At 35.2% G+C, this 27,648-nt stretch overlaps 1 long non-coding RNA gene across 1 annotated transcript; it reads right to left on the bottom strand.

Moving 5' to 3' along the window:
* Positions 1-153: 153 nt before the first annotated feature.
* LOC124353784 lies at positions 154-27,648 on the bottom strand. Its single transcript, XR_006921632.1, has 2 exons — positions 27,401-27,648; positions 154-6,234 (listed from the first exon to the last, which is right to left on the bottom strand). It is a non-coding gene; the product is annotated as an uncharacterized LOC124353784 (long non-coding RNA).

Raw genomic sequence — 27,648 nt, 5'->3', positions numbered from 1 at the left:
TACTTATCTTTAAGTTGGATTTATAAACGTCTGCAACTTATACGGAATACTCGTCTATTTGCTTTCCATAGCTTTAGTTTATATAAAAATGAGTTTACAGCTATGGAAGATATAAGAGGTGTAAAAGAGAGGTAAGCAAAAATAATAAAAACATCGGAAAGAACTGAATATATTTCCAGCAAAAAGGGTAACATTACAGTATTAGTTTTCAAAATCAAACTTATAAGCAAAGTATATGACATTCTACCCTTAAAGGTAATTTTTTGAACTGATTAGTAGTAATTAAAAATATTCTTTTCTGACTATAGCAATGGATTTGAGAATTTTCCTAATGAATTCACTTTAGCACAGCCATGGTTGAGTTCGATGACATATTCGTCCTCATATGTGATTGGGTGAGCTTTAGTGAAGCATTATTTTTACTTACAGGAATATCTTGATGTCTACCTGGTAGGCTTGGAATTTGGATGAAGTGCCGGCGGCTCATGCTATTCCGGACCCCAATGCAAAAGTAAAATCCTCCCGTCCAGCACAGTAACAATACAATCGAAATTCATCCATGCATGTTTTTAAAAAAGGCTGTAATTATCAATACTAAAGGATAGTTTATGGTTTTCAAATAGTAACTTCCTAAATACAAAAAAAGACCCTATTGCAATTAAATAGAAAGAATTTTTTGAAGATTAAATAGATTATCAGTTAATGTTTTGTAGTTTGATTTTGAGAAAGATGACGCTACTCACTGTTGCCATTGTCACATAGAGAGTAGTTTATTTTAGTAAGTTGACATGTTTCCCTCCAGCGTTTAAGCGGATATAACATTCCAACATCAGGTAACATTTTTATAATTATTGAAGCCGAATTTCAAAGTACCACGAGCCAATTTTATCTCAGATTTTTTTTTTGTAAAACTACAGTAGTTTATACTAAACTTTGTATTTCCCCCTATTTGCCTAATGGATGCGCCGCCCCTGGATGAGACGTAAATTCTCCATAGGCAAAATCGGGTTCGGTAATGTTGTATACACTTCCATGGATTCTGTTACTTAGGGAGATATATGATAATTGAATTGGGCTTTAGGTTTGAAATTTGAGTGAATCTTCAATTATAAATAGGGAAGATCGAGTTCGAAATGGTGCATGTCATTTCATGGGTTTTGTCTATTACTGCCAGGAATTTATCGATAAGGAATTAAATATAGTTAGCTTGAGGTTTGGATATAATTTGTACATAGGCAAGATTGATGTCCTTCAGTGGTCAGGATGTAGTCAAGGGTACACCTATATCCTTCAACTATCTATGGAGGTTAGTCCGGAGGGGGAGGGCGGAGCCCTCTTGGTTGATTACAAGTAAATCGTAGTTTTTTTTGGTGGTTGTAATGTCAAGGCATATTTCCGGACATTAGGATGAACCATATCCCACCTGGATATCGCCAATAATTTCGAAGCTTATCGAAGCCTGGTCTTGCGTTGTATGTGTTATTTGAAACTCAACATTTGGACATTAATACGGAAATAAAATTAAATTTAACATACATTCTTCAGGCATTTAAAACAGTTATTTGTCTAATAACTGTGGTCTTTTCACATCAAGATTACTAAAAGATTATAAAACTCTATGTTTACCCAATCCAATATGTAATTCTGTATCCTGTTTTGGATGGAATTAATGATATTTACATAATGTATACATACATATATACACACTTACAAGTATATAAAAACACTTTTGAGTTTTGAGGATTGAGACAAACCTTAAACCGTTTACCGTTTTCTTAATACCTACTATCAATTTGCAAATATTAACAGCAGGTTGCCTGAAGGTGTTTGTATAAAATGGAATCCAACATTCTATTTGTTTAAACACATTAACACAATAACATTATTATATTGCACATACTGAATGTAAAAATATTATTTTTAGAACATGCATTAAATCGAAAGATACTGTCATGGTGAAAAAGTTTTTCTTGCAGTATGAAAAGGACACGAAAGTTCAAAGTATTTTATACAGAAAATAATGTTTTAAGGCTTAAGCAGGTCCAAGATTAAAAGTTTTAAACTCAAAACTAATTAAAAATTGCAATTTTCAGATTCAGAATGAAGTTCAGCAGCAGTTTGTTAATCGTCAATGAGGTGGATCCAACTGGATTTCATTTAGGATTGCCAATTCCTGAAGAAACATTCGGCCATACTATCTCGGAAAAAGAACATTTTCATTTGGTTATAAACTTTATGGGAGATGCCAATAATTGTAGCAAATTTATTGGAAAAAGGATGTATTAAGCTTGAACGTATAATCTAGGTTATGGATAACTGTTAGATTATTGCCAAGCGAGTTTGCCCTGCAGGGAACTTGCTAGATGCATTTTTGTATGAATTTATTTCCCAAATCCATTGCAATTAGGAATTTTACTTTGATAGCTTCTTCAGAATCTCTGTTTAGAACTGTTCAAGTTCTTTTACTTATGAACACAGGGTTGATAAAAAACTGTATGTAGACTAATGATTATTTTTGCACAAAGCGTTTGGATATTATGCGTGATACAGTATAAAAGATTTTTAATCATTATTTATTTACATGGTGATTGACGTCAAGGTGTTCGAATCTCCATGGGAAGGATCACCATACTAAGAAATTTTTCAAAAGATACTTTTTAAAGTATATTATTACAGATTATATGCAAAACATCATATCCCTCGATCGTCGTCAACTGCTGCAGCTAGAGCTATACCACTGCTCTTTATGACACAAAATCCTCCTGTCGATAGCTCGGATTTGTGGTGGGAAGGCTAAAAAATCATTCAAAGGCTGAAGCTTCTGAGAAAGCTCAAATGGTGTCCATAAGACCAACTACTCACTACTACAAAAACCTCAATCTCCATTTTCGACCATAAATTTGGCATTACTAAACATTTCAGCACTGTACCAAAAAACGTTTGTCCGTGTTGACAGTCCTATCCAGATGTGCTCCTATTTTCTCTCCTTGACAAAGCACAGGTACCTCTTTTCAGGCCTCACATTAACGGCAGAGCCTTCTACCAAAAAGTAACGAAAGCTCCCAAGTTTACACTCCAAAATACCAAGATCAGCTGATGTACGTGGTATTATACCTAAAAATCACATAATTGACAATAAGGTGTGCAAAATCTTATGCGAAAGCATCACTTTATAGACGAAGCATTTTACATAATGAAAAATCTGATTCCAAAAGAGAGAAGAACGTATACTACTCTGACCGAAGGATGTATAATTGTGTTGGTTATTGTTGCATTGCTCGTTGCTCCAACAAACCAGGTGATAATCCATTTACAGATTAGACCGTAAATGGCATGTCTCCTGATTGCACCAACGATCGCCCAAATGTCAGTTTTATCAAAAATACTTTCAGTCTAAGTTAGCCGCCAAAGGTTTCTGCCCTACATTCCAGATTTCTATTATAATATATAATATGCTTATTCGTGAATAAGGGATGCAACAGAGTGTCTTCTCCCATACAAACCACGATACCAGTTTCTCCATAGTCAGAGCCTCCCCCACTACAGTATGAAACCACTCTAGAAGTTCTCAAGGATTGAGGAATATAACGAGAGCTGCAGATACTCTGGAAAGCCCAAACACGCGATGATTGGAAGGAGGATATCCAACCCCAATTATAAGCACACTAATCTAACTTCATCTCCCCCTGATGATGTATAAGAACTAAACAACCAATCACTATCTCAACCCTTATGAAGGGTATGAAGTTGCTTCATACTCCATCGTAAGTGGTTGTCACGCCTCCTTGAGGTATGACAACCACTTTACTGCTCAGACTGATATGTATTACTGTACAAGGCACTCGCTAGGTAAACGACGCATCACTTTGCTTATATAATGTTTTCAGAATGGGAAGTCCATGCTGCACGTGCTTTAAAGTAACAAGATTCAAGCCCAGACTGCGATTGTCACCCAAGGAACTCTTCCTGCGACGCAACGACGCAATGGACGCACATCTTAACAGAGTTTTCGAAGTAATTTTCAGCTTCAAGTCAATGATGGCTGAGTCTGTAATGAATGGGTTATAACAATGCCCAGTAAGAGATTACGATAGTTGCAAGATTAGAAAAGTTATTCGCCTTACACAGTAGCACAGCATTCAGTCTTACCAACGAGACTGGACTTACGAGAAGTAGAAGTACGTGAGTCCATTGCCAAAGCGTTATCTTTACTACTTTCCGTTAGATGCAAAGAAGTGTATCTCAACTTGTAATGTTACCAAACGTCAACAGCCGTCACTTGTAAATCAATCTGACTTCATCAACTCTTTGTCCCAGTCTTTTGTCTTCGTCGCCTTATATTGACTTCTTTGGGAGCAGCGCTACCTATCTAAACATGTCCTGATTGTTAATAAAAGTGCGATCGAATCCCTTAGGCTACCTTCAATGTAGGCATGAAAGGAGAATTTATCTTCCGCCTCCTTGACATACTATCCGAATATGGGAACCAATATTTTCTGATCGCAGCCTGTTATTTCCATATATCAAGAATATGCGGTTTGTAAATGGTATCATCGCCTTTTCTAGCCACACCCTGTGATTTCACTCTCCACTAACAGATATTGAGATCCATACGGGATCACAGGCACTCGAATTTCTGCCCTTCACATTTTCAGACAGTCTTCAGAAACCATAGAAATGCGACAAGCCTGTGAAATGTGAGCAAAATCATATTCAACCATGTGACTACTGGTGACCGCAATGTCATACAAACTTGTCAATGATTACTAGGGAACGTTTTTTAGAATGGCCTTTTTGCTCTACATGTATCTTCACTTTTTCAGAACAACGACCAGTACTTTGAGAAGTTCTAGGACATACTGTCAGATTATATTACCTGAAGCAGTGAAATCAGCATCCTAAAATTTTATCACCGTCACATTACGTATGTGCTTGAGGGTCCTAAGATGAAATATTCCTGAATCTTTGATTTCATAGCTCTCCAAGCCTTCGACCTCAGCAATGAGACCTTTACTCGTGCCTGGCCCCAGGCCCACCTACCTCCCCCATCAACGACGATTCTCAGTTATATGTTGATGCAGACATTCACAAGCACAAAATTGGTCCTTGGGGCCAATTGAACTCTTCTTATGAAAGCTTACTCAAACCCGAAAGAAACTAAGAGGTTATGAAAAGGAATGACTATACGAGGCTGTGAAGCACATCCGTGCTATGATCGTGGCACTGCAGATTCCATTTCGCACGGATCCACAACAGTATCAATTTTCCGCGTAAACAGCGAAATTTACATGACGGAGTTTTCATGAGTTTAACGTTGGAATCTATTTTCCAATTCATTCCTAACGTTACACATACTTCAGAGAAACAATTTTGAAAGCCTGTTCGTAACGTATAAATGTACTGTCTTCTCTTTTAGACTACACCATTTTTATCTGTATTCAAGGGGGAAAGGGACCAGTACTCCAGGATCCCCCAAATCTCAAAAACACCCTCTATCTCACGATCACTTTGGGGGTGAGATGCAATGCCTTAATGTTCGATCGCACCAGCCGTTTTCCTTCATCACCCTGCTTTCGATTAACTCCTTGATCCCAGTCAAACCGATCTAACTTCGAATTTACCTGTAAGCGCTTCGTTTGGATCATAACCGCAAGGTATTATCACACTTGGAATCGTTTTTCTTTTCACTATCATATCGATGTTGCAGACCCAATGGAATTCACATATGAGAAAATAAATTATCTTTTCACCAGATTCTAGTATCAACGAGGACCTCATTTCGTCGAATCTCTACCACAACCCCAAATCTCTGCCTACTTTTACTACTGATAAGGCCTTCAGCTAGCTGGTGCCTCATACTCCCTCACGATGATAAGTCACGGCTCTGTAAATCTCAAATTATCGTATACAAATTCACAAATACCATTTAACTGGTTCATAAATTTTATATTTCATTACTCGTATCCGAATTATATAACTGTTCAAAACTAAACAGTTTTTTACTGGAAACACTACTGTTTCTTATTTTTAATGCATTTGAACGAAAGTGGCGGGTTTAAACAACGACTCATCAAGACTATACAGATGAAGTGTCTAGTGAAAATCTAGTTCAGACTAGGAAACCAAGTAATTATGATATTTATTTTTAAATATTTTTGGGAGTTGTAAGATGACGAGATACATCACATCGTGTTTGTTTGTAGGTTTCACACGATTGCTGCAGCAATGCACCACCTGGAACAGAAACAATGCAGCTTGTTAGTAAAAATATAACAACGAGTACTTTTGAATTCAGTTATTTTTCATTATGGTATAGTTATAATATTGTTTAAAGCTATCATGGACCTAAAATGGGTTCATCAGTCACCACACATAAATACTCACATTGTTTAGTGTTTTAAAAGTTAAACTGTTTGTAGATTGTTAGTATCATTTTTTTATTCTGCTATTTCAACTCTAAAACCTTTGACAACTGATAAAGATTGTCTTATAGTCGTAATGTAAGAGCGAAAAAACAATGACACTATTTATTTCTGTACACGTCACATACGGACCCAATAAATAAATAAAATTTGAGATCTAGTAACTTTGCAACGTTTAAGAAAAATGAGGCCATATTAAACATCTGAGTTCCAGAATTAGCCACACAGTTAAAAAATATTTTATCTCCGCGAAGCAAAGTAAGAAAAAAGTAATCTGAGTAGAAATTATCGTTAAAAATGTTTAACCCTTTTCATACCACCCTTCTACTTCAACCCTCACCAAAAGTGTCGCTGTTGACGATGGTTCGATTTCCCAAAAAAACTAGGTTGTGTGCTTATGCAATCCAAATGCCTCTTGGCTTCTAGGCCGTCATGATCCGTTAAGAGTTACAAAAGCCCTATTTAAAATATATAAATGACTAAATAATATTTGCGATGCTAATAGATCTAACTATCTGGTTGCGCACTCAAGAACAAAAAATTTGATCTTGCATAAGATTTCACCTTTGACTGTATCAGTTACATTAGACAATGCTATAAATTAAGGCTCAGAAAAAAGGACGCTCGGACTGCCATCTGTGGGGTAAAAAGTCAGGTTGCAAATATTGGAACGGTAACAATCAAAGTTACGTGGCACAGCTCTAGCGTCAGACTTCAGAACTAACTGAAAAAATCCTCCGGAAACGAAAGATTTTTCTCCTGTGTAACTATTACAATGAAAGATCAAACTCTGGAACTCTTAGACCAGTATTTCCACCTGATAAATAGCGACCATGCAGAACTCTAGAAAAAGTCTGCCCAGTGCGGCGAGGTGAAATACCAGGAAGTTGTCACTCCATTCTCACATTAAACAGTACAGGAAACACCCAGACCATAAAAAAGATTTTTTCCTGCATAACTCATTTTGTTACACATATGAAGCTCGGTATTCCAGATAACTGTCACATAATCGGCGAACCGTGTAACACATCTAGAGTTATTACTAGCTGTCAAACCAACACTGCTAGAATTGTTCGTAATTACAAGAAGGGCGGCTACTGTAACAATCTCCTGCCCAATTCACCCATTAAAGGGTTTTCTACCGTGGCCGCGGTCACGCTGTACTACCGGTGTAATAGTGTTAATCACGATTGTCTTCTTGCACAATGTGCTGTCCTCTGCAGGATGTCCCACCTCTTCTCTGTCGTTATCGGCCGCACGAAACTGACCTGTCTTAACTCAATGAGTTATTATATATAATAATGATTATATGTAATTTTTCAATTATACAAAAAAGACTAAATTATGAGATTTTTGAAGTTCAAACTACACATCCTAGGCAAAAGGAATATTTTTAGTTTAACTAGCTAGGTGGAAACTAACGGGTTTACTGTAATATAGCCCCTCCGGACTTGAATGCGACCAGCTATTGCCTGACTTAGGGTAATAATTTTTTTGCGTTTCAGACATTTTGGTTTCAACAACTCAAAGGAACGCGCAAAGAGCAATGAATGAATGGCTGTCACCAGTCGGTCCTGTTTTTCTCAATTTTCATTGAATTTTAAAACTGAAGATAATTTACTGTAAACCGATTGATATTGTTATACCATGGTAATATAAAATACTCTATTTTGATTTTTTGTATAGCCTACAGTGTGTTGCAAATTGTATGCCGACTTAAGGGATCTTAGAAACTATAAGATTCAAAGTTGTTACTATCAGAAAAAAATCATGTTATGTTCATTTGTGATAGTTGCCAAACTTTTAATTAATCTTTATTGGCTGAGCTTTAGTTAAGTCTATAACTCTTAAGACTGAGAATTTTCCACTTCTGTCCGGCTGTCGACACGATATATCGACAACACTGTCACCAATATAGACAAATCCGATGATGGTGCATATTATTCCATGAGATTTGGCTGAGCTTTAATTAACATTTTTACAATGGTCTTTGAGTAACCATCATAAAATGGCAAAAACTAAAATCACAGAATAAATAAGTGTAAAACCAAATTAATACAAAAACTTCTATAAAATTTTAACATGTATCAATTGTAGCTAGAGTTACTTTCCATGCTACCTCAGCGACGCGGTGGTGTTATAAATATAATTGTAACTATTATAGTTCTATATAGTGTTAATCAGTACTATGCTTCAGTAATCATGCTCTATATTTTTAAATTGTCTCGTACCTTTGATTCTCGAGAACTAAGTTCTTAAACATAACAGTCATTATGAAGTATTTTAAATTTAAAAAAGCTGTTGGTTTGCTCACTGTGTTATGAAGTATGGACATTAAAAGAATGATCCATAGAATAAAGCAATCATTTTACGAAATGTCTAATAAATGTCGAATTATGACAAAGTATATAAAGTAGTATTAGCTTATATAGCAGTAAAATTACATTTGACATTCAAAATTATCAATGTGATTAATAAAACATTAATCCAAAAAATGAACAAAAAACCTTATATACACATTTTTGTATTAAACAAATAACTACTTCTTAAAATTGAATTCGATAGGCTACTGTGAGCGAATTCTATCATGAGTTTTATTTGTTCCATGAGGCAAAAAAACGCATTTATAAAATTTTACAACAGTCTGTAGAACTTCCTGAACGATATGAATTGTATACTTATTAATAATTGACAGTGAGTGATGATTATGAATACAACCATATATCACTAAAAGCTTTATTCAATTTTATAAGCCAGGATATGGAATATTATAGCAGCTGTCTGGAATAAGTATGGAAGCCTGTAGCGCCCTCATTATTGGACATGACAGTTAACTTGTGAGTAAAGGTCGAGCGCGATATGTAGCCGGTTCACATCAGTTATATCACAGGCCTCGGTTGCAAATCACAACAAACCCGCTGGTAATTGAAATAGTGGATTTGCCGTTTTACGCAACAGCAACTCACATAGACATTACCCGGAAACGGGCTTGTATAGTGCGTCCGTTTTATGTAAAACTGAACACCTTACATTCCATTGAAGATATAGTTGCTGCTTCACTGTGCATTTGAGTACAATATATGAAGATTATTTATTATGAAATGAAGCATACTTTTTTAATATACAAATTAAAATTTCTAACACTTAAGATAATTCTTTTTTATTTTTAAATTTTTTATAGCTTTAATTGAAACTCACTACTCACGCTTTAAAATGTGCTCAAATGTTAAAATACAAAATTAACATTCTTTAAAGATGCGGTTAAAATTTTCTTTATTAAATTAAGTACGTAAACATTTTATTTTAAATCGATATATTTAATTATTTGAATACGCAAAAATCGTAATACAGGTTGTTTCTTAAAATTTTTCAAATCAAGTAATCTAAAATAATTCACTATTACTTATCATTTAATGATTATTGTGAAAATTTGATTCGTTTTAAGTAATTGTGTACGCAAGTGTAATTTGGTAGATAATAAAAGTGTTCTTAAGAAGATGGTATGCGAACAATTAAATGTACTAATACTTACAAGGTGTATATTTATTGGCTGAATTATGCGTGAATTTTGTGGGTTAGGCCCGGAAGACAGGTCTTTATAGTCCAAGAGTCGAAAGCCAACTTGCAATGTGTATGCACATAACCTGGTTTTTCTTGAAATGGATAGACGAGTTTCCCAAATAATGAAATTGATCCTCGGCCGCATTTACAAATGTTTTTTTTTCATTGAAGGTTTTTAATTACACTTTCAAAATCAGGTACTAGACACGGAAATAAAAGTTAAATTATCGTAATTTCTCTATAGGCTAACTATTTGGAAGAAAGTAACAACATTCAGTCTCTTTACCTAATTGTCTGACTGTATATTTGGTGAATTGTATATCAAGTGAAGATGAAAAATTCCAAGATATACTTGATTTAAAAGGTAAGTTTTTGCACATAAACTACGGTAACTCAATATTTTGAAATTTGAATAGGCACGAAATGATCCAATCGAAATAACTATAGTACAGTTGCACTGCTAGTTAAAGGTTTCTGCAGAATTTTGTTCGTATTTGTTACCTGGCCTGGTGCACACAAATGAGCATCCATGCAAGGACCATAATTAGGCCAGAAATCGTACAACAGTATCAGCGGCCGAACTAAAATCAACGAATAGAGCCGGGTCGCCTCCAAGTGATGCTTCAACTGGAGATAACAGGTCTTGAGAAGTTTTCAATGAGGAGCGGTATCATTACTCGAGTGTACAGCACTCTAACGAGGGTTCGCTGCGCTCTACACTCGAGAGTCGAGTCGCTAACGAGTCAGCTGGCGGGTGTCGCTACCGCCATTCCCGCATCGCTCCGCTGAGTCCCACAATTGTAGGGCGGGGCCTATTGACCGCCCCCACCGCACAAATTGTAGAGGGCGAAAAAAGATGGCGGTTCTTTCCTCCCTCACGAACAGCCATCGATTAATCAATTATTGACTTCTTCCCTTCGGTAGGTCGCTACCCCTGTAGACGTGGAAGTCATACATATGCAAGACTCTCCTGACAACGGACTTCGGTCCGTAAGAGTGCAAGGCCTCGATGACTGAGCTTCTGCAGAACTTTGAGCATTTTAATTATACCCATGTTCCAAATAGAAAGAACTCTGCGAACTACTGAGTCCTCGGTTACTATAGGGTGTTTTATCGATCACATCCCTTCCCAACTTCAAGTTCTTGAAGAAAATACTAATAATATTTTACTAATAAAAGTACTTTCCACTTATCTGAAATTGAAATTAATCATGTAGCGGTTATTACCTAAGCCTATCTCTCAAGAGGCCATCAAATTACTCTTCCGTCTGTACGAAGGATCTCGAGTACGAATTGAGCTGCAGTTTAAAATTTGGCATGGCAAATTCAATTTTATATATGTTTTGATGATGATATCTGTTTATGGAACTCGGTTGAGCGTTAGAGAAGGCTATCTATCACTCAGGAGGGTATTTCGATAGCAAATTAAGCTGCAGACTTTACATGTTTTCTTAACATTCCACCTTGCAAAAGCAAGATCTAGTTCGTTTTTTAATGTCTCCCCATGGGTATTTCTCATCTGACCAAAATGCTGTCAAGGATACACCAATGTCCTCCAAACAGCTGAGGGTTTAAACAGTAACTGTTCTCCTTTAATGATTACTGCGTTACTGCTAATACTTTTTGGCAGTAGTTAGGACGAACCTTTCGGACAAAAGGATTAATCATGTCCCACAGGATGGCGTCGTGAAAACATCCGTGGTCTTGAAACGTAGCGAGCCCTGTTATGCGTCATGTAGTCTAATGTAGGCCTACTTATGTCTTGTCTAGTTACTGAATTTGTGCATGTGTGTTTTTAGAAAATAAGTGTAGCTAAGTGCTTCAACACTACCTCATAAAAAGAAAATCATATCTACAAAGGCCTACCACCAGTATTATCAAGCCATATTAATGCATGAATGGTACTTATATACATTACGCCTTATTTTGGTTAAAACATTATTTGTGAACCTAAAATTTGAGTTTATCTATATCCTATTATCATACATTAAAAATAGTGTATATTGGAGCAGTTTCTGTTTTCTCTTTTAAAAATTTACCCCAATAAAGAAACATTGGACCCTAGTGATTGGAAAGATAATTTTAATACACTCTTTACATTTCTATCAAGTCTTCACCTGTTACAGAGCTGTTCCGCTTAGAACAGGAGAAAAAAATTCTTGAAAATTGAAAATTCATAGTTAATTATTATAACAATATCTGGTCTTAATAGACGATGCATACTAAAGTATAATTATTAAATGAAAATCTATGTGTATACGAGGTAGGACTACGTCACATCATGTATCGTATAATAGGCTGCCCTGAGACTGTAAATTTAAAGTTTAAATCTTATTTTATTGTGATAAATATACTACATGTGATACTGTGTATAAATTCATTTATCCTCCGATTTTCTGGTTGCCATTATGGTTACCCTATCACCAATGGTTTGATCAATGCAAAAATATTCGCTAGCTCCAAACCCCACTTATTTATATTTAATGTACAGCAAGTAATTGAATTACTAGGAAATTACATCCCCTCCGAAATTGTACGGGAATAATCAGAAAATTATATCAGTAACATGTATTTTATCGCTAGAGAACCAAACATTGCATGTCATAGAGTGTTGTTGATATATTCCTTTCCATTTTTACACGAATAGAAAGAAAGGAATGGTACCTAAATATTAGGTGCTGTGTTACTTGGAAGGCAAAATTTTACACCGTAGTCTATACTATGAACAAATTATTCGAAACCTCGTAAGATCAAAAATTGTATATTTTAAGATAATACACTAAGGATGATTACAATTTTATAAGAGTACAAGGTAGAAGTACACCCCATCAAGTATAGCTCAAGAGGCTTAGCTGAAGTTGTTTGCAAAATTTCAAGTTTATAGCTCATTTAATTCTGATCAGAGTCTCCGATTCTCTGGTTGTCATCACGGTTACCCATAACATCAATGTAAAAATATTCGCTAACGCTCAGCCAAAGTGAGAAACATAATCGAACTCAGTGTTGCCTATGCAGATATGAAGCTTCATGCAAAATTTGAAGCTTATAGGTCAGTTAGTTTTTGAGATATTGTGTGGACAGATAGACAGACAGAAATTTAATTGTTTCAGCTCCACGAGTGACAGGCTTCGCTGACGCTCAGCCAATGAGATTTTCTAACCGAGCACTCCTCTACTAGCAACTGGCCAATTACTTCCCCACTCAGCACCTTCTACTTCAGTTGTTATTTCAAAACGATCAGCCTCCTGATTTACAACGTCTCTATCCGATATAATTGGCGCATGCGTCGACACAGTGGTGCAGGCTGTACGATTCTAATGATAAATGTGGCCATGGCAAGGTACGAGTTAATCCAAGGGAAACGTACTAATGGTCGAATACAGTTGGACTTCGTGCTACCGACCGATCGCCATTAGTACCTGTCTCGCCACCTGCGTACGCGCCAGGTACACGTGTCAATTACACAGCAAGTTTCTTCGTTATTGCTGGAGAGTTATCCCAGGCAATGTGCACAGATTATTCTTCTTTACATTAGAATTCAGAAGATGAAGGTGCAGATTAAACACTATCATCACTCACGTGGTCGCTAGAGAGAGTCGTGGCTACTCCCTCTTCCGTAGTCTAAGCATGTCTACATTGGTATTATATAGAGGCCACTCTGTCCCTGCCTACTACTTGTTGTAACGAGATATAAGTAGATAAATACATACGTAACTATTATAAATAGAAAATGTTAAAGTTAACCTTTACGAGCGCTCACGTGATCTGAGCTTGAATTTAGATACTATCTCGAAGAATGTTCTACTTCTTTCGCCTGACAGGCAAGGTAGTGCCGAAGACGCCACCGAGGCCCATACTGATCGCCAGGAGGATATCCGACCTTAGACAGGATGATCCGACGTTAGATCACGTTGGACGATCTGGCACGTGATCTGAGGTTGGGAAAGTAGCCTACCGATCATAAATTCCCTTGACCTTCGTCTCTACAAGAAGGTTAGATACATCATTTACGATTTTATAATTTTTATGATTATTTTACAATTAATATTTTGTAAAAGGCTGATAATAGTATTTTTTTATTATTTGCAATCTATAATATTCTGCAGTATTTAGCTATAGTGCCATTTAATAATGTTGAACAGGAATTCATAACCAATTCGTTAAACTAAACACTTCATTTTTAGCAATATTATACTTGGCCAAATAACTATGGCATATATTGCAGGTGGCATGTTGGTTTGTGTGATACAAGTGATGTTGCTTCAAGTGAATGACATACTGTATGTGACGCCAATATTGGAGTACGCTTTTTTGTCACTATCAAGAAAGTGTGTCTCAAAGTGTATGTTTATTGCCTTTGTAATTTACTCCGGTCTTAGAACTTTTTTTACTTTAGTTGATTTTTTTTTGTATATTTAGTTAATTTTGATTTTTGATAAATACACAGGTCTGAAAAGTCTACTTCTGTCAAAAGACAACTAAGATGATTTTATAACAGTAGATCAATTTATAGTAAAAGTTTTCGAAATAAGAATAGGCCTTTATTTTAACCAGAAACCCAAAGAATGTGCATGTACATTTTCAGTGCAATCGTTCCGATAGTTTTTACGAGATTATTTAACACACACACACTAGCACATAGACACCATTAATTGTTTATAGTGTAATAGTATAGATTGGTATTCAGTACTTACCAATTAATATGACTTGTTACATTAAATTAGTAGGCATAACAGATTCTTCAAGTGATATAAATTATTTTTTGAGGAAAGCTAACATTCTTTTTCATTTCAAAGTGACCATATTTTAATTGAAATAGTGTCCCATACAACACTTTAGTTTAGGTTTATTTATAACGATGAAAACTAATATAGATTCAAATTTAGCGAATATTAATCCTCTTGTACTAATACTTTTGATTGTACTAATACTTGTACAATCTCTGTTTGATAGTGACAGAGTTACCAAAAGTAGCGTTAAGTTAATATTTTGCTAAATAATCTTTTTTCATTAACATAATTCTACTTTCGTTTTAAATTCACAATAACATGTACCAAACATTTTGCTTATTTTTTTATATCTGCAGTAAATTTATAATCAAAGCTTTTTATTTAAAGACATTAATAAATTTGAAGCAAATGGAATCTCAACTCAATATGATGTTTAATATGAATAAAAATAAGTTATTTATAGACGCTTGCTTACGCAATATTAATTGAAAGGGTACTTAATATTTACTTCAACACTAATAGTAGTGATCGCAGTGTGAAAAAAATGTTTTCTATTGCTATTATTATTTAAACTAACTCATTTCACAATTGCAATATTTACTAAATACAATCAGTAGGAGGAATATATTAAAAACTGATTGCAAATTATCTGAGTATTTAAATCTTCACCTTGTTACAAGAGTAAATTGTCTGTGAAAATTGGAAAGATTCAGCCTTTTGTTGTCAAATTAAAGGGAGTTTTAAACGCAGGAGAAGAAAAAGGGGAATACATTAAAATGTGGAGGAGAACCTTGAAAGTTATTATGTATTGAAAATTACATGGTTAAAAATCCCAGAGAAAAATAACTAACTACATTTATAATTTATTGTGCATGAAGTCTGCAAACTTTTTCAACTGGTGTTTTGATAGGTTTTACTAAACGTTTTAATGGTATTTCCAGTCACAATAATTTAACTGCAAATATATTTACAAATTTTAATGTATTTAATTGTATCTCAGCTTTTGTAATATTTAACACTGACTTCAGACAAAATTAAATTTTGGTAATTGGCGTTAAGATCGTGTAAATTATAGGCCTTACATTCATAAAGTATCGAAATCCAATTCAGACATTTATTTTGTTACTAGTTTTGGATTTGTTCATTACTGATCATCAATTCGGGATGTAGTTTACTGATTGTACGATGCTCCACGTCTCATGTAATAAAATGCTTTTCTTTATAATGTACCACTACAAAGATTTATTATAGCACTTTTAAAACTCTTGTTCCTAGCTGTTTATTCATTAGATTTGGAAAACTGTCAAAGAAGTATATGAGGTAAGCGTTCATAAGCAACCGTTGCAAATCTCACGGCGCCTTCTAGTCTATTACGAAGATATTACTCGGCCGTTGACGCTATGTTTAGACTTACTGTATATAAAATACTAGCAGATACCCGCGGCTTCACACGCAATTCGTAGGCTTTGAATGAATTATATTCCCGACGCCAATGTTGAGTTTGCCTTGTATCCAAATATGTATACATACACAAATCGGAGAAGCCTACTTCTGTCAAAAGACAAATAAGATGGGTTTTATAAGTATTTTAAGTTATATTAAATATTATATAGTAAATTTGTATGTATACCTGCATTACAGTACTGACCAAGCATTGCATACTTAACATTTGCAAACATTTACAGTTAAAAATATCTTCACTAAAACTTTTAATTTTATTATTTGGATGCTCTTTCAATTAATTAAATATGCCTATGTAAGATTTCAGTACGATCAGTAATTTTTTATAATTGAGTAAAACACACACTTACATCCATAGAAATACTATTAGATTTGTTTATGATTGTATAGATGGAGACTTGACGAAGGAAATAGTTGCAACAATTTGCATGCTGACCTGAACGACCATTATGAAATTTTGAAATAAAGAACAAAATTATTTCATGCACAAGCCTCCTCAGCAGCAACCCGTAATTGAGATTATAATTAAACGTATAACACGTTGTCCTCAGAATCTGTATAAGGTAGTATTTAACAAGTAACCTCAAAACATAAATGCCTCAGGCCAATTTTGAGCAATCATGTTATGTGTGAACATTTCGTTATTAAGTCTCGATCAAGGTAAAGTTCAAAGATATTTTGTATAATGAGAACAACCGGTGTCCCACTTAAAGTAAACTAAACAAAATGAAAAACTCTGAACATTGAACTTAGTTTAAAGAATGTTGTTTTAACGTTGGCTGCAAGCGGAACAATGTCTTATTTGACCTTAAACTACGTAGACCTTTAATGTGAGCAGTAGCAGGTGTTAAGATTGATGCTGTGAAAAGTTTGGATACATTTATTTGGGCACAATAAACAATTTTCCTACTTGTTTATCACGTTAAAAATATTTTTCATCAGACATCATCATGTTTTTGCTAAATTTGTCCATATTGTTGAATGCATTCCGATGACCTAGAACTCATGCTGAGATTCCTTTATTTTGGTTAATAGAAAGTAAAGACGGGCTTTGAATGATACAAGAATTTATTTTAATAAAACTGATAAAAACCAGTGACATTATTATAGTCCGTAATAAAGCAAAAACAAAACTACCGTGCTTAAAAAAGTTTTCTTGTTATAGTTATAAAAAAGTTTTATAAAAAATAAACTATAGCTAGTTGTTTTAGAATTCACACGAACATTTACTAACGTATGATTTTTAAATAAGTAACACAAATAACACAAACTAATCATGTGGTTCATCCTAACTGTAATTACGCAAGAACTTTAAATCTAACTGTAGACAAGCATATGAAATGCCATATAAAATAGTACATTTGAAATTAGCTTGTTAAACTGTGGGGTTAATGCATTACTCTATAAAAGTAAATTTATTACTAAAACATTTTATTACAAATGCAAAGTAAATAAATTGCACTCTATTTAAATTTGTTTATCATACAAATGAAAATAAACAATAGCAATAAATATTAATAGAGTAAAAGGAAAAGTATAACATGTGTAGTAACATAAACATTTTGGCGTTATTTGATAGCTTGGATCTTATTAATAGCTGGTTTTAAATATCACTCATTGTCACGTAACGAATTGCCGAAAACTCGTTGAGTAAAGAAGAGAGTAGGGGTAGGCAACGAGCGAAGCACTTGTTTTCTAAACCAATTTGTTACAAGGCTTCTGTAATGCGATAAACAGTAGATGTTATCAGCCTGTTTGTGGGTTTTGGTTACACGGGAACTTAGCTGCTATGAAAAGTATATTTTATCAGTTTGTGAGTTTGGCTACACGCGAACTTAGCTGCGATAAACGGTATATGTTATCAGTTTGTGAGTTTGGCTACACGGGAGAACTTAGCTGCGATGAACAGTAAATGTTATCAGCCTGTTTGTAGGTTTTGGTTACACGGGAACTTAGCTGCTATGAAAAGTATATTTTATCAGTTTGTGAGTTTGGCAACACGCGAACCTAGCTGCGATAAACGGTGTATGTTATCAGCCTGTTTGTGAGTTTGGCTACACGGGAACTTAGCTGCTATGAACAGTAAAATGTTATCATCCTGTTTGTGAGTTTGACTACACGAGAACTTAGCTGCGATGAACAGTAAATGTTATCAGCCTGTTTGTGAGTTTGGCTACACGGGAACTTAGCTGCGATGAACAGTAAAATGTTATCAGCCTGTTTGTGAGTTTGGCTACACGGGAACTTAGCTGCGATGAACAGTAAATGTTATCAGCCTGTTTGTGAATTTGACTACACGGGAACTTACCTCCGATGAACAGTAAATGTTATCAGCCTGTTTGTGAGTTTGGCTACACGGGAACTTAGCTGCGATGAACAGTAAATGTTATCAGCCTGTTTGTGAATTTGACTACACGGGAACTTAGCTGCGATGAACAGTAAATGTTATCAGCCGGTTAGTGAATTTGACTACACGGGAACTTAGCTGCGATGAACAGTAAATGTTATCAGCCTGTTTGTGAATTTGACTACACGGGAACTTAGCTGCGATGAACAGTAAATGTTATCAGCCTGTTTGTGAATTTGACTACACGGGAACTTAGCTGCGATGAACAGTAAATGTTATCAGCCTGTTTGTTAATTTGGCTACACGGGAACTTAGCTGCGATGAACAGTAAATGTTATCAGCTTGTTTGTGAAATTTGACTACATGGGAACTTACCTCCGATGAACAGTAGATGTTGTCAGCCTGTTTGTGAGTTTGGCTACACGGGAACTTAGCTGCGATGAACAGTAAATGTTATCAGCCTGTTTGTGAGTTTGGCTACACGGGAACTTAGCTATGATGAACAGTAAATGTTATCAGCCTGTTTGTGAAATTGACTACACGGGAACTTACCTCCGATGAACAGTAGATGTTGTCAGCCTGATTGGTGAGTTTGGCTACACGGGAACTTAGCTGCGATGAACAGTAAATGTTATCAGCCTGTTTGTGAGTTTGGCTACACGGGAACTTAGCTGCGATGAACAGTAAATGTTATCAGCCTGTTTGTGAATTTGACTGCACGGGAACTTAGCTGCGATGAACAGTAAATGTTACCTGCCTGTTTGTGAGTTTGGCTACACGGGAACTTAGCTGCGATGAACAGTAAATGTTATCAGCCTGTTTGTGAATTTGACTACACGGGAACTTACCTCCGATGAACAGTAGATGTTATCAGCCGGTTTATGAGTTTGACTATACGAGAACTTAGCTGCGATGAACAGTAAATGTTATCAGCCGGTTAGTGAATTTTACTATACGAGAACTTAGCTGCGATGAACAGTAAATGTTATCAGCCGGTTAGTGAATTTGACTACACGGGAACTTAGCTGCGATGAACAGTAGATGTTATCAGCCTATTTATGGGTTTGGCTATATGGGCATTTATCTATAATTTTAACTCTTTTGTTTTTACCCGTGTTCTATTCACTTCTGTGAATAATAACTAAGTGCTATCTATTAGACAGGTGTTAAAGCGATGCAATCGGCTTTTAGTTAGATTTGTTGCAATTCTAAAGTAAATATTAGTCACAGCCCATTAAAGATACTATTTATGAGAACAGGAAAAAGATAAATATTTCTTGAATATCTATTACGATTGTTTAAAATTCGAAGCAGAATTTGAAAATCCCAGGAAAAATTTAAAAACCTGAATACTGTTTCACTAATTTTTATATCACGTTTCTCAAAACTTTATTCCATATTCTAAACTTGAACTGAAGATTGTAAGGAGTGTGTTAAAAAAATATGAATATAACGCTTCAATTTGTACTGCAATACATGATATTTTGTATATGTTCTCCCTTGCCCCTTTAAAAATGGAGTTCCTATAATTTAATATGTATGTATGTATGTTTAAGATTCATGTTGTACAATTGTGTGCAGAACCTAAGTGTCTAAGAGTTTTATAATTAATTACCTGTTTATTCGTAAACTAACAAAGGTACCGTATGATAAACATAAAATGTGTTGATTTTACTTACAAGTTTCTTTCTAATACTTAGAATAATGTTCTTAGACATCATAAGACTTTATTTAGGCCAAATTTATCCGGACTCTTACCTGAACCGACGGTGTGTCTACAATGCTACCTCTCGGCAGTGTTGCTTGTAAAGGGTATCTTAATAACAATACTATATAAATACCAAGATTGCCCTAGCAGATTATATAATCCCAAATCCCTATTACAATCTTGACTAAAGCTGACTTTTTCCCGAATAATGGTAGTGCAGTCGCCTGGTGTGTTCCCAGAGAGGGAATTGTCAGCCAAAACTGTATTAAGTGAGCTGTATTAACAGCTGCTAAAACCTTTCCAGAGATGTTCTAAGGTTATGCAAGTTTCGTTGCAGGCTGTTGTTGTATTTATTTAGTTTTTGGTAAACAGATGATGGCCTATTATAAATTATAGGCTAACGTAAATATATTTAAAGTTTTTAATAGTTGCGGAAACAATCAACCATGTACGGGAAGAATCAGCATAGTATTTAGACCCAAATATTGTATCCTCCCATAACACTGTTTTTGCATAAAATAATAAATTACAAGAACATAACGAGTATACGCGTACTTGTACGAAGAAATAAATCTTTAAATTAATAACTGAAACAATAAAGTAACTACTATAAAGACTTGTAAATAGCTATCAAACAAAACCTTTTGTCACCCATTTAAACCCTTCATTAAAGCCCTGGCGAAGGGAGTCCGTTTAAAGGGCCAAATCGACAAACAAGTTAATAAAACTCATTTTCAACAAAAGAGGGAAACGGGGATGCCACAAAAACGGGGCGCGGCCTCCGGGTGTATTTATCTCCGGCAACGGCGATTCAACCCATCTCTACAAACATTCATATTGATGATGCAGTTATTTGTGATAATTTTCTAATGAGGCTTCCCATCCACTTGTGTTAGTTGTTGTAACTATGCTCTATTAAAAGTCAAGTGGGGATTTAAAACTTGATTGTGCTCATTATGGCTCGTTAATGTCTAATTAATGGTCATTAATGGGTGTAATTTTATTCTGAAAATAAAATTTTATGGGGCTAATTCAATTATAGAACCGCTTCAGTCGGTCGCTACAATTGAATAGGGGGTATATAATTTGACAAGTGTTTGAATTGAAGTTTTTATTGCCAGCCTTGAAATTAAATATAATACTAACTGGAAATCCGGATTTTTCAAATGAGTGGTTCTCAACACTCGTGTAAATAATGATTTAAAGTTGTCACCTTCTCAAATAGGCATAAAAAGACTCAACAATACGTAAAAAGGTAGTCTGTCTGGCTGTATTTTTGATAGGTCAAGCGTATAATTTATTTTTACGTCTAAAATGAACGGGTGTTTAATCTAAATAATAAGGAAAATGCGAAAGAATAACAATGAAAAAAAAAAACGTCTACGATTAATAATCTATATAAAAAACTATTCTCTAAGTGAAACTAATTTTACTTTCAGTTAGTTTTGAGTTTAATTTACTATAAAACTTTGTTCATGTTTCGGGAAAAATAGAAAATGATGTAAAAGAAGATCAAGATCAAAGCATTTTGAAACCGAGCAAGCAACACTAAAGAGAACAGTTGTTTGTTGGGAGGTCTAGGGGTTGGACCAAACCAGTTTGAACACAGGGGTGCGAGACCCAGTCTCACCAAGCCAGACGACACTGAACATTATATCTACATCATCAATGTATTGACCGTGAATGCACGAGAGACCTAGTCACTGATCTGCTTTAGTGTGAATTAATTCGTCATATCTGCTGTCAAGGGGTGGAATACTCTCAAAGCACTTAGACAACTCAAGCACCATAAATACAATGAGCGTGTGTCCCTTTTTTTCTGTGAATTAGTTTGTTAATCGGAACATTTCGAATATCTTCCGTTTCCACAGTTTTTTCTCGAGCATATAACCTTTATTTAAATTTATTAAATACAACACTTCAAGTTAAATATTCCTCACTCAATTTATCGTCTTTTCTCTTAAAATCCTTATAGCTTTAAGAGTCTATTTACTGAAGCCGTTTATTTAACAACTAAAATGTGTCGAAGCAGTTTTTTTTGTTTTGTTTTTTTTTTTTTTGAAAACAGAAGGTCCCCGATCTCTTTTGAGCCTTATTAAAGGTAAACTTAAAGGTAAACGTAAATACGTCTTATTTTTCCAGGCGAAGTTAGTGCTAAGAAACCGTCTCTAACACTTAACCTGGGGACCAGCGGTTTAACGGTGACTTCGAACCACCATCAACGGCCGGGCAGACGGGCTGCTTGCAAGGACTGGATCGCTTAGCGGTCGCCCATCCAAGCAGCAGCCACGGTCGATGTTGCTTCATCCGGTTATCTTGCGATAACCTCTGTACCCGCTACACTGCGCCATTGCAGTCCTTCTTCAGGGGCACTGCATTGTGAGATGTTCTTAAAAACAAAATAGGGGAGAGTCAATAGAGTACAAGGTTGATGGTCAAATAAAACATGCTATAGTAACAGACATGATTTGGGGACATGCGCTGTCTTCAACTTAGACCCAGATTCCGACGTCTTAGACCATGCATTCAACGCATTATAATTGAAAGAAAAATACAGAGGTCTTTTTGCCGATCTATTTTTTAGAAAATAATTTAATCTAATAAATTATTTAAAATAAAATTCATGGAACAAATATTATTAAAAATGTTGGCATTAATACTTTGTTGGTTATAAATTGAGGAACTTCATATAAGTACTTATGAGTGTTAAACGTCTTATAACGACGCAAATGGCAAAGAAAGTTGCCGCCCGATAGATGTACGCTGTACTAAAATAAAGGGATAAAGCGTCGATTGAGTTTGATTTGAATTCTTAAAATGCTAGATAGTTTTTACAGTAATACAAATAAAACATTTACCTTGTTAATTAATAATACAGATTTTCACTATTTTTAAAAATTTTACTTAATTTAATTATTTGATTTCTTTTGATAGCTAAACGCACTTTATACTGTTGATAACCATCTTGATAACTATATATAGAAAGTTATAAGAGCAATAGTGTGTAGTTGGGTGCTTATATCACTTAAAGCTCTTAAATAGTACGTTACGTTCAACCAGAAACGAGTTGGACAACGTAACGGACCTGGTCATTTGTCAGTGTGTTATCAGTGACAAAGTAGAAAGTGATAAGGCATGTCGGGCCTGGATTGCATGGTCGCATGATACTGTTGCAAGATTGCATGTCACCTGCACAGTCGGAGTGGCATGGCATCAAGCTATTACGGCTTAATTTATTGTTGTACAGCATATTTTATTCCCTTTAGGATATAATCATTCACAATTCAAAAGGTGATAAGGCATGTCCCATCAGAGTTACATGGTCGCACGATGCTGTTGCAAAGTTGCAGGTCACCTGCATATTTCGATGAGCATGACATCAAGCTATTCCGTACAACAGAAGTTATTGATGTAAATAATATTAGATAACCTTTATGTTATAATCATTCACAACTGAAAAGGTGATAAGACATGTCCCATCAGAGTTACATGGTCGCACGATGCTGTTGCAAAGTTGCAGGTCACATGCATATTTAGAGGAGCATGACATCAAGCTATTCCGTACAACAGAAGTTATTGATGTAAACCACATTAGATAACCTTTAGTTTATAATCATTCACAACTTAAAAGGTGATAAGGCATGGCCCATCAAAGTTACATGGTCGCACGATGCTGTTGCAAAGTTGCAGGTCACATGCATATTTAGAGGAGCATGACATCAAGCTATTCCGTACAACAGAAGTTATTGATGTAAACCACATTAGATAACCTTTAGTTTATAATCATTCACAACTGAAATGGTGATAAGACATGGCGCATCAAAGTTACATGGTAGCACGGTGCTGTTATAAAGTTGCAGTTCACTTGCATATTTAGAGGAGCATGGCATCAAGCTATTTCGTGTGACTGAAGCTACTGATGTTAATAACATTCGATTACCTTCAGTTTATAATCATTCACAACTGAAAAGGTGATAAGACATGGCGCATCAAAGTTACATGGTAGCACGGTGCTGTTGCAAAGTTGCAGGTCACCTGCACATTTAGAGGAGCATGACATCAAGCTATTCCGTACAACTGAAGTTACTGATGTTAATAACATTGGATTACCATTAGTTTATAATCATTCACAACTGAAAAGGTGATAAGACATGGCGCATCAAAGTTACATGGTAGCACGGTGCTGTTATAAAGCTGCAGTTCACTTGCATATTTAGAGGAGCATGGTATCAAGCTATTTCGTGCGACTGAAGTTATTGATACTTGGCAACCTTTAAGTTATAATCATTCACAACTCAAAAAGCGATAAGGCATGAGCATCGAAGTTAAATGGTCGCACGATATTGTTGCAAAGTTGAAGGTTGCTTGCATATTTAGAGAAGCATGGCATCAAGCTGTTTCGTGCGACTGAAGTTATTAATGTAAATCATATTTGATAACTTTTAGGAAATAATCATTGAGGTTACGTGAATATCGGTAGCGCCGATAGCCGAGAGGTCTAAGACGTATAGCGCAGGTCGGAACCCTGTCTGGGACCTTAACCAGTACTTTTTGGTCAGTACCATCAACCTTTCTCTCTATCGAATCACACCCTTGTTCCTGTCTGATAAGATTCTCGCATAGGACAGTGGCTCATAATTACAGGCAGAATAAGGCTTGAAAAGAGTTCGGTCTCTCTTTTTTTACATATATAATTTCAATAAAGTGTGAATTAAAAAAGTACTTGCTCCACCGGACTCGAACTCGGCGAGTATGCCACTATTACACCACAGTTATTCAATTACAATTGAAACACAAAATAATTGAATTGTACAAAGTAAGAGCCTCGTAGTTTATTATTAAACCTTTGTATTGTGTATAACGCACCAATTATTTAATACAATCAGATGGAAATAATAAAAAAAACTAAAGATACACAACGTATATTGTGTAGCGACCTCGACGAACCAAGAGGAAGGATTTATTTGACACCTCAATAGCGTAATCATGCCACACACTCGAATCGCTGTTGATAACAGTGATTTGCTAGGGATTAATTAAATAACAGAACGAACAAAACCCCACTGACAATGAACGCGCTGTGAACAAAAGCGAACACGTAGGCGCAGGGTATAAGCACGTTGGCAATAAAGTATAGACGGCTGGTTCAGATTTGTTTTTAATAATTGCCAACGTATCGGAGAACTCGCAGGCACCCACTTCGACCTCAACAAGTGTTTTGTTTGTTCGGACTTCTATTCGTTCAAGAGCGGCTATGCCTGTGTTTATTGACGCTTTGTGTGGGTTCTTTGACAAATCATACACAATATCACTTTGATTTTATACGTAGTATCGATTAATTACATTAAAATTTAAATGAAAGAATGTAATTGATTAATCTTTGATCGTAATATGTAAGGTCTCTGCTTTGTTTCGTTTGGTTATTCATCTGCCCCTTTCCTTCCATATTTAATTCTCTGAGTAGAATAATTAGTTGAACTTCTTATCTCTAAGCCACAGAATTGTCTCAAGATTAGAATACAAATTTTAAAAAGTTTCAATATTTTGGGAATGTTGTTTTGTTAAAGACTACGAGAGAGGGAATAAAATTTATTAAGGAGAGTCTAGTTATTTGAAAGAAAGGTATTCTACTATTCACAGATGTTTAAAGCGTGATACCCAATTGCTCTATTTTATAGTATAGATGGTAAAGTATTCAGCTCAAGAAACGCCAAAGCTTCATATCCTGCATCCCTCCTGTTAAAAATCTAGAAATCAGTATAAAAAATACATGATTTAATTCTGATGAATATATTCGTTATAATATAGTAACCCGATATTCACCCAAAGAAACCTTAAATTTAAGCATTGTTATTATATTAAATTAGTTACTATTTCACTCAGCAAATTTCTGTACCAGATACATAAACCAGAACAATACTCGTAATATAATACTCCAATGTGCAAATTTTTTGGTCAAATAACTATTGCATTATACAGATTCTTAATTACTATCAATAACAATTAAATTACTATATCATAAGGGAAAATGCAGGGAACAACCACGTAATTACGTAAATAAGTCAAAATGAATTTACACTAGTATATCTAATACAGTAATTAGCAATATAACTGACTTAATAATAAAATTGTACTTTTATTATAATAAATGAATAGTTTTCTTAACATGAAGTTAGGTGCATCTCAAAAACTAAACACAATAACAGTTTCGGAACAAATGCCAAGGCAAGTTCCAACGTGGTGACAGTTCAGTAACAAAATATATTACTGTGCAGCAAACTTTAATAAAATAATGTACTTGTAAAACACATCTGAATCACATTTAAACACTGTTTAAAAATTACAATAACCTCCAACATTGACTGGGACAAATAAAATAATAGTGAACAGATAATAAAAGAGTATATTTAGGTGAGAACAAATGACAGGTTGATGAAACAAAGACTTTGCTGCAATTTAAAAATAATAAATGTCCTAAAAGATTTAAAAAAAAACATAAATTAAAAATAAATTTCAATTAAACATGCAATTCAATAATACAAAAATAGTTTTGCAAGTTGTAAAACCATAAGTTATCTTGTCAGTAAAACCACTAACAACAAACACGGAATTAAAAGGAATATAAATTACTATATACTTGTAGGAATGAAGAACAGAACTATAAACAATTTATATAAAACAATAGCAAAAGAAATTGAACACATTTTGGAAATGAGATACTTAGCACGTCCAATATGTTCACAGACTCAAAAAGGAAAAGGGAAAACAGAAAAAATGCTGGTTTCCGAAAAGGAGGCGAATGGAAGTCGTTAATCGGGGTTAGGAAAATAAATTTCAATTAAATACGTGCATCAGTAAAAAAAAGATAATTTTTACAAAAATGTAAAACAAGAAATATTCTCAGAAAAAAGACTAACAATAACACGGAAGAAAAAGGAGTATTAGCCTACTTGTAGAAAAGAATGACACGAAAAGTATGAAAATGTAAATAAAACAGTAGCAAAAGGAATGAAGCAAATTTTGGAAATGAATATGCTTGGTACGTGCAGTACATATATATTCAAAGACGCAAAAAGGAAAAGGGCGTCAACACCGATCGACAAGCAGAAAGGAATTGCTGGTTCCCGAAAAGGAGGCGAATGGAAGTCGTAAATCGGGACTCGGTTGTTACCTTGTAATTGGCGGACCACGTGGAGTCTCCGTAGTGTCGTCGTCATTAGGGAGAGCGACGGACTAAATTGGAGCAGGCCGAGCGACCCAGGGAGAGGCGAGCGGAGTGAGCGGGCCAGATGCAAATGCGACAGGCCGCCGGGCCGCCGAGCAGCTTTTTGTGACCACAATTAGTCAACAGGGGCATGTATGTCGTAATTACTGAGGGACAGATTGTTCACCAGACTCGCTGGCTCGGCAGCTCGACCG

This window comes from Homalodisca vitripennis, chromosome 2 (assembly GCF_021130785.1).
Source record: "Homalodisca vitripennis isolate AUS2020 chromosome 2, UT_GWSS_2.1, whole genome shotgun sequence".
Classification (NCBI taxonomy): Eukaryota; Metazoa; Arthropoda; class Insecta; order Hemiptera; family Cicadellidae; genus Homalodisca; species Homalodisca vitripennis.
The sequence above is the reverse complement of the archived record's forward strand: the minus strand, read 5'-3'. Positions and strand labels throughout refer to the sequence as shown.